Source organism: Triturus cristatus, chromosome 2_1, assembly GCF_964204655.1.
Source record: "Triturus cristatus chromosome 2_1, aTriCri1.1, whole genome shotgun sequence".
NCBI classification, from domain to species: domain Eukaryota; kingdom Metazoa; phylum Chordata; class Amphibia; order Caudata; family Salamandridae; genus Triturus; species Triturus cristatus.
Window position 1 is genome coordinate 46,705,241 of NC_140581.1, and position 9,114 is coordinate 46,714,354.

The window sequence follows — 9,114 nt, forward strand, 5'->3', positions numbered from 1 at the left end:
GTCGTGTCCTTTGTCATCAAATTTAATAGTTCGTAGTGTAAGTAAAGTCTTTGTTCGGTGCTTGGCGCTCCTCCCAGGACGACCTTCACGGCTTCAGTCTGCCTGGGGTCAGGACGAGGTTATTGTTGCTCATCTTTTAGCGCAGGCGCACTTCACTCAGTGACTTCTCTGTCATATCGGGGCGTCAGAATAGGGATGGCAGCCATTTTGTGGCCACTCCAGTAAGGTCAACTTAAGCAAAGAAACATAAAACGTAATTAATACATAGAAATGACTATCAAAATGTTATTCCCTCACTAAACCCACTATGTGTATGTATTTATCTTGCCAAAAGCAACACGTATTGCAGTTTATACTCACAATTTTAAGCACAATTCACAAATCACATCACAAAAGCAACATTAAACATGCAAATTCTCAATATCTGATATTAGTATGAGTACGAAATTAGTTTACGTATCAATCAAGCCATGTAAATGCGATTCCCACGTGTATTTTCGAATTAGTAATGTTGATTAATTAAACACAGCAAACAATTAATACTATTAATGTTAATCAGTTATTCATATTAATTCAAAATGATGAAACGGAGGAGGTATACATTTCTTAGGGAAAACCTCGCTCCAGCAATACCCCCTTTGGTGATTTTATCACCACAAAACACCCAAATTTAGTACCCTTTTTCGAAGATTTGAAATGACTTCTTACTCATAGCTCAAAATTCAGTTTCTTCATATTCATCTCTTTTTACCTTCTTATACATATTATCATGGCATTATATCGAGATGAATCTGTTTCTATGTATGTATGATCACCATAATGCCACCCTTTTGTATACGATACGTTTTCAGTAACATGTAAAATAAAGATATATTTTTTTAAAGTAGACATCTTTTCTTGACTCACCATTACGTTGATCTACATTTGGAGGGTTTCATAAAGTGTGTGATTCAACAGAGTGCCTGTGCTACAGCTTTGACCTGTAATTTTGGTCATCATAAAACTTTAGTTCCCACGTACCAGCATTTGACTAGCTCACGGTAAAAACAGTTCAAGATTCGCTACAGTGCACTGTCTCAAGATAAAGCCTGTTATATTATTCATATTTGACTTTTAGTCAGTTAGGTCAGCACTTGTTAAACCGGGATACCACATAGCGTGATCTGGCTAACCTTTCCAACCTCGCAATGGATGAGCTAAGGGTACAGTTTAGGGCCAAGGAGCTACCTGCTGCTAATAGTATTAGGAGAGTGGAAATTATTTGGTCCTCTAAGGCCAGGGCAGAGTCAGATCCAGGAAAATAAGAGGACGGGGGAATGACCTCTCTAAAAACCTTCAAATGGCAACGTGTCCCTTGCAACTAGTACTAGGTCTAGACACTCAGCTAATGGCGGGAGGGGAGACTTCCCACACAGAGGACTCATAGAGGGCCCTCAGAGGACACGAGCTAGCTTGAAGCTCAGCTGGCATGTATTAGCTTTAGAGAAGGATGAGGTGGGCAGAGGTGAAAGCAAGAAAGAATGGTGGCAGTGAAGAAGAGGATGATGAGATGGCCAGGGGTGGTGGGTTTGACCCCAGAATTACCAAGGGGATGTTTTCCATGTATGTAGAGGGGGGTGCAATTGATGGGTGGACTACATTTGAAAGGGTCCTCAAAATGAGAAGGGTTTTATAAGAATACTGGGGTTCATTCTAGTGCAAGTTGATCCCAGTAGCCAGGAGAGATAGGTTCCTGACCCTAGAGAGGGATGCGGCAGATCCTACTCCAACATGAGTGAATGTCTAGTTAGAAGATTTTGTAAACTTGTTTATAGAGCGCAGTTGTTGCCCGAAGGCGTCCAAGCGCTAGGATAACCGTGACCTATAGAGAGCAGGGAAGGGGAGAAAAAAGAGAAGACAATGGTTTAGCAGGCAGATGTGAAAAGGTGGGTCTTCAGTTGCTTGCGAAACATAGTAAGGTTCTGGGTGGCTCTAAGATGAAGTGGTAGAGCATTCCAGGCCTTAGCTGCGTTGTACATGAACGTCCTTCCGCCGGTTCTAGGTCTTTTTATTCTTGGGACTACTGCTAAGAGAGTCTGGCTGGAACGAAGACTGCGATTTGGGATGTAATGAGTGATCAGATCACGGGTAATGATAGGTCCCATGTCCCAGAAGGCTTGATGGGCTATACATAGCGCCTTGAACAGAACTCTCTGCCGGACCGGTAACCAATGGAGGCTAGTCAGTCCGGTCCTCACTGAGTGTCTGTGCGGGATTTTAAGTAGAAGGTGAGCTGCGCTGTTCTGTACAGTTTGCAGCCTCCGAAGGGTGTATTCTGGTGCACCCAAATAAAGTGCGTTGTTAAAATCAAGACGGGAGTGAATGAGCCCTTGAATGGCAGCCTGTTTGGCTTCCAGGGGGAGGAGGGGGAAGATTTTATTTAGCACTCTCAGAATGCCAAAACATGTGGCTGACAGTTTTGTGGCTTGGACATTGAAAGACAGTGAGCTGTCCAGCCATACCCCAAGACTTTTGATGGTGTTTTTTGGGGTTTGAGGCGGTCCTAGGCATGGGGGCCATAGGGGAGGGGGAAGTGCCGGCTCTGAGGGTCCTAGGAGCATCAGCTCAGTTTTTTCTCCATTCAATTTCAGGGATGATGACGACATCCAGCTCCTCACTTCCTCCAGGCATTCTCTGAGCCCGCCTGGCGCAGTTCGAGATGCCTCCTGCGCCAGTGAGACCACCAGCTGCGTGTCGTCCGCATATGAGATGATTTTAACTCCAAATGGGCGGACAACACTGGCCAGTGGTCTCATATATAGGTTGAATAGAGCAGGGCTCAGAGAGGAGCCCTGAGGAACTCCACAAATTAGAGGTCTACTGGAGGAAGCTGAATCGCCATCAAAAACCCTGAAAGATCTGTTCCCCAGAAAGGATTCAAACCATGCCCAAGCTTTATCCTTGATCCCCACACAGGACAGGCGGCTTAGTAGGGTGTCATGACACACTGTGTCGAAGGCCACGCTTAGATCAAGGAGGATCACTGCCACTGATCCTCCCTGATCCAAGATTTTTCTCGCTTCCTCTACGACCATGAGGAGGGCGGTCTCTGTCCCGTGCTTAGGTCTGCAACCCTCACTGTGGACTCTAAGCTGTCTGGTCCCAAGGAACTGGGAGAGGTAGCTAATGAGTGTATAAGAATTAGGGTTTTAAATCAATACCAGGGGGTGATCAGAAGAAAGGAAGGCAGGTCCCCATCCAAGGAAAGCCCAGAAGAACAATGATAAAAAAAATCCAATGAAGACACACAGAACTCTGCACAAGGAGAGGGCTCTGAGTCACTCCAACCTGAAGGTGGGAGGGGCTAATCAGGGAAACCCTTTTGACTCTGAAAAGACAGGAAAGTTCTTTAACCCTTCAACGGTGAGTAGATGTTATAAATGTAATCAGTCAGGACTCAAAAGAGGAGATGCTCTCTGCTCAAGAAGTCCCCCACTGGTGGGCAGACCCAGGGGATTGTCAGTGTAGGTGTGAGGTAGAGATTGTCCCAGAAATGAGAAAGGGTGTGACAGGGGCAACCTTAGTGTTCTTGAGTGGGGTGGAAATTGCAACCCTGGCCTCTTTGCCTCCCAGTATTGAGAGGTACAGGCACAGGCTTGATCAATGGAACTGAGGTTAAGACTCTGAGACATATAGAGCCAGTGTGACTATGGTCATAGAGAAACTTGTTCCCCAAGGCAGATCATACCTGGTATGTATCACCAGGCAACCTATGCAGACCTCCGAGGTAGGGATTCCACCTCTGCAAGACCTGTCTGAATTGGCATCATTGAAAGGAGCTAGTGGACACCCCAGCAAGGATGTGTGTCAGGGACTGAGAGAGTGTCCCACTCTTTGGGGCCTTAGGCAGACTGCCTCCAGGTGAATGAAGGGTGAAGTCAGTGGATACCACAAAGTCTACTGGAATGATGAAGTCCTATATAATCAGATCAGAATCCACAAGGAATAGACCACCAGGAGGTTGGTATTCCCCCAAACGTATGGAGCATTCCTCCTCACATTGAGCCATGACTACCAAAGTAAAGGAATCTTTTAGATCCAATGCAACCAGTCAGGCCCGTGGCAAGACAGGAGGAAAGCCAAAGGCACCTTGATACAACTACCCGTGGTTGGGGCTCTCTTTGAAAGGGCGGGGTGGACATTGTCGATCGCTAAGATCCACCAAATGCATTGGGGAAAAGATATATCTTGCTGTTAGTGTGCCATGCCACAAGAAATTCTAAAGCAATACCCCTCAAAACAGTCACTGCTCCTTCAGTGGATAGGGCCCTACTTGCTGTGTTTCTCAAAGTGGGTTTCTCAAAGGAGATGGTCTCGGGTAGAGGCAAGCATTTCATGTCAGGCTATCTGAAGGCAATGTGGGAAGAATGTGGTGTCACCTACAAGTTCACTACCCCATACCATCCCCAGACTAATGGTCTGGTGGGAAGGTTCAATAAGACCCTGAAGGGCATAATCATAGGCTTGTCTGACAAACTCAAGAGGAGATGGGACATTCTCCTCCCATGCCTACTGTTTGTATACAGGGAGGTCCCACAAATGGGGGCTGGCTTCAGCCCCTTCGATTTTTTGTTTGGGGACCCCGTAAAATGACCATTGTGTTTGGTGGGACAGTCTTGGGAAAGACTCTCAATGAAGCCAAGGAGAATGTGCTGGACTATGAAGTAGGCCTGAGCTCTCGTTTGGCAGAATACATGTACATAGCAAACAAGAAACGGAAGACCAGCCAAGAGCTCATGAAGCTGCTATGCATGCGTATACTCCAGGACAATTGGTGTGGGTGTTGGAGCCTCTAGCGCCCTGCGCCCTGTAGGACAGGTGGACTGGGCCCTATCTAATCCCAGAGTAGAATGGTGAAGTTACCTACCTGGTAGACCTTAACACACACAGGAACCCCCACCAGGTCCTGCATGTCAATAGGTTGAAACCCCGCCAAGACAGGGCAGACATGAGCATGCAGATGGTCACTCATTAAGGAAGAGAGGAGGAGATTGAGACACTGCCAGACGTCTTTTCACTTAACTTGCAAGATGGATCATTAAAGGGAGTTGTGCTCTCTCCCAAATTGACAGGCCCGAAGCACAGAGACTACAAGCAGATGCTGAAGCAGTGTGTGGTTCTGTTCTCTTTGATCCCAGGCATCACCAACTGTTTTAAACATGAAATTGACAGTGGTGACAGCCAACCTGTCAAAAATAAGCAGTACAGGTTGACCATGTTAGAACCTACATAAAGGCTGATGTAGCTAAGATGCTGGAGTTTAGGGTAATTTGCCCCTTTGAAAGATCATGGGCCGGCCCAGTGGTGCTGGTACCCAAACCTAATCCACAAGGGGGATAGAAGGAGTTAAGGTTCTGTGTAGACTACAGAGGATTGAATGTAGTCACTAAGACTTATGTTCACCCTATACCTAGAGATGATGAGCTCATTGTTAGGTTAGGCATCAAAGTACCTGAATACTTTTGATTTGATCCCAGGCTACTGGCAGATTGCCCTCAGTCAAGGAGCAAAGGACAGGTCAGCATTCTTCACACCAGAGGGGTACAACCAATTCAGAGTAATGCCGTTTGGCTTAAATAATGCACATGCCACCTTCACAAGATTGGTGTACACGGTCTTGTATGTGTTAGAGCAGTACAGTGCAATGTATCTGGATGATATAGCTTTGTACAGTTCCACCTGGGAGGATCACCTGTACCACCTAAAGGAAGTGCTTCAGGACCTGCAACAGGTGGGTGTGACTATCAAGGCCAGTAAGTGCTAACTAGGGCAGAGTTCAGTGGTGTACCTGGATCACCTGGTAGGCAGAGGTAATGTGCAACCTCTCCAGCCCATAATTCAAATAACTTCAGATTGGGTAGCTCCTACAACTCAGATACAGGTCAGGGTACTCTTTCATCTGACTGGTTACTAAAGAGGATGTGTTCAAAAGTATGTGACCATTGTGACTCCCCTGACAGAACTCACTTCTAAAAAGCAACCGAAGAAACTCATTTGGACCCTAGACTGTCAGAAGTTCTTTAACACTCTGAAAGAGGCTATGTTTTCAGCACCAGTGTTACTGGTCTGTCTACACAAAACAATTTGTGGTTCAGACTAATACTTCAGAACAAGGGATTGGGGCAGTGTTAGCACAGTAAACAAGGTGTCTTCATTAGCAGGCGACTACTCCCCAGAGAGCAAAAATAGAGTGGCATTAAGGGGGAGGCCACACTGTGGTCCGAGAAATAAAAGTGTATCATTGCTAATGGAAGAGAAGCTCGAAGTGTGGAATCTAGTACTGAAACGAGCACCCCTTGCAAATGCTAATATGACAAAAATTGTGTTAAATGTCCCTAACTGACCCCAAACAAATGTACAGAGGAAAGCAGCTGTCAGATGTACTCTACCTCCAACTGCATGTGTGAACCTAGTGAGTATCTTCTTACACAATAAAATCAACAGCCTGATATGTCTAGCTTACAATGAAATATGCAAACGAACCTGAAGAAAAAATTACTCATGTTGCTAGTGAAAGAAAGGGCCTAGACTTAGAGATTGTTTTTGTAGTCGATTGGTAGTCAATAACATTATTTCGGCTATTGTGGCCATAAAAGTATCACATGCATACAATACAGTACAGAAATAGTAAACAATCAATTTTAAAAAAAACAGTCCGTAAAAACATGTGGATTTACCTTCTTGGAGTCCAGACTTCCTAAAGCTCCGGGGAGAGAAAGGGTCCACAAAAGTGCATGTGTATTGGATAAAATGAATTAATAACCATCATACAAAATCAGGAGCCTAGAGTTAGTAAAGTCTGCCTGAACCCCAATTGACAAGTAAGGGCCTTGAAAGTGCCAGTGCCTAAAGTGCAAAAGGGTCAGAAGGTTGATCACAAAGATCCAAAAGCTGGTTTGGTTCAAACTATCTAATACAATAACAAGAGCGATAAAAACTATTATAATCAAGACCGGGAAGTGTAGCAGCAAGAGTCTATGTCGTAAGAGTTCATGGCATGGCCCGTCATGCAGTGGAATTCCATGTTTGGTACAAAAATAAATTAATAAATAGCTACTTATATAAAATCATTTAAGAAATATAAAAATACAAAAGGGTTACGTCAGTTGCGTGGTCAATGCGTGTCTTCTACTAATCCACATCTTAACTAGAAATTTTGCAACTGCGAAGACAATTAGCGTGCTGGAGTCAGATTTTAAGAAATGTAACACATCGCAGTGACAGCGGGTACCTAGCTGTTTGCAGATAGGACCTATCCACCTGGATCTCAAATGGTGGTACCTAGGGCATGCAAAAAGTATGTGACTGATGGACTCGGCTGAAAGTGAGCAGCCGGGGCAGATCACAGATGCAGAAGAGTGCTGGGACCAGGAGGCAACAAAGGTGTTAACAGGGAGGGAGCCAAATCTGAATTGCATGAAGAGTTTCCTATCCTGGGCGTTTGTGATAACCTCCAGATATTGCTCAAATGCTCCTTCCAGTTTGAACTCCATAAAATCAAGGGTCAATCGACCCCCAGTTTAATGAGTGATAAGGGACTGTGCCACCCAGTCCCAGTAGTGTTTCTTAAGTTGGGCTCTCGTTGGAAGCGATTCTGGGGTATCGATATCTCATATGCCTTCCATTCCTAGAGTAGACAACAGTAGTTTCACCCTAGTTATCCAACCAATTTTCTTGTGGCGATCTAACGCATAGACTTCGTCCAAAGCAGCAGCATATGGATGTAGCTCGGGGGTTGTCTTTAGACGTAGCTAGAAGAACAAAGGGCGTAGCTGAGCTTTTTGCACAATCATAAATCTACCCAAATCAAATCTCAGCAGTTGCATGGGGGTACTCTGTGGGAGGGAACAAAGTGATCTCAAAAATGTATTTTCGGTCACTAAGAGTGCGTCCAGTTTTTCAAACCCCCAGAGTTCCACCCCATACAAAGCTGCTCCCACGGCTTTTTGATCGCAAATACAAATGGGGGCAACTATTGCCTTGTTCACTGTGATCTTATGCTCCTTGATCAAAACCCCTGAGATACGTCTTAACTGTAGGTTGTGCCGCTTGACATGAAATCTCCAGGAGAGGTCATCAGAGAGAGTGATACCAGATGATCAAAGGTACTCACTCTCTCTGGTGGTCTCCCCTCCAGAAAAGCTTCCCCTTAAATGATGGATGAGGGTTGATCATTAGCAACTTAGTCTTTGCAGTATTTATCTCAAGCCCTCTTAATACACAAAAGTTCTCGAAGCGTTTTAGAAGGGATTAAAGGCCACTCGGGGCCTTGGAAACTATCAAAGTGTCATCTGCAAAGAGTAAGGTTGTAACTTTGACCCTCCCCCAGGGATGGCGCATTGACTGGGCTCTCGTCGAGAAACTGGACAACACCATTAATGAAGAGTGAGAAGAGAGTAGGGGCCATTACACACCCTTGAGGGACCCCTCTATCTACCCTAATAGGATCTGACAATGAACCTTGATTACCTCAAAGTACGCTTGCATAGTTGTTCTCGTGCAAGCGAATGGTCAGTGATCGAATTTCAGGTGGGATACCCATTTCCTTCAAGACACACCAAAGTTTCTGTCTAGGAATAAGGCCGAAAGCAGACCGTAAATCAATGAAAGCAACATCTAGGCTTCCCTTAGAGATTGTCACTGTCTTCCATGTTAGTAATAGGAAGCGAAAGACCTGATCGACAGTGCTGACTTTCTGTCTGAAATAGTTCCATAGTTCTAGGACAGTGAGTGATCACCCTTCTTAAACACTGGGATGACCTCAGCCCCTTTCCATGAAGACGGAATAGCTGAGCTGGCGGCTATTCCGTTTGCCAGGGGTAAAATAAACATTGACCAGTTTTCAATATCACTGAGAAATAGGTCGCTAGGAATGGCATCTGGCCTACGGGCTTTAGAGCTAATAATTGCTTTAATACTAAATTTTATTTCCGCTAAGCTGAAGAACCTGTCAGTCTCAGAGCTGCCGTGAACAACTGTTGGGTCTTCGTTGTCAGGATTGCCGTCTGAACTCTGATGCAACCAATGGGAGAGTACTGCGCGAGGAGGTCAGGCCGTCAACAAAAGCCTGACTTC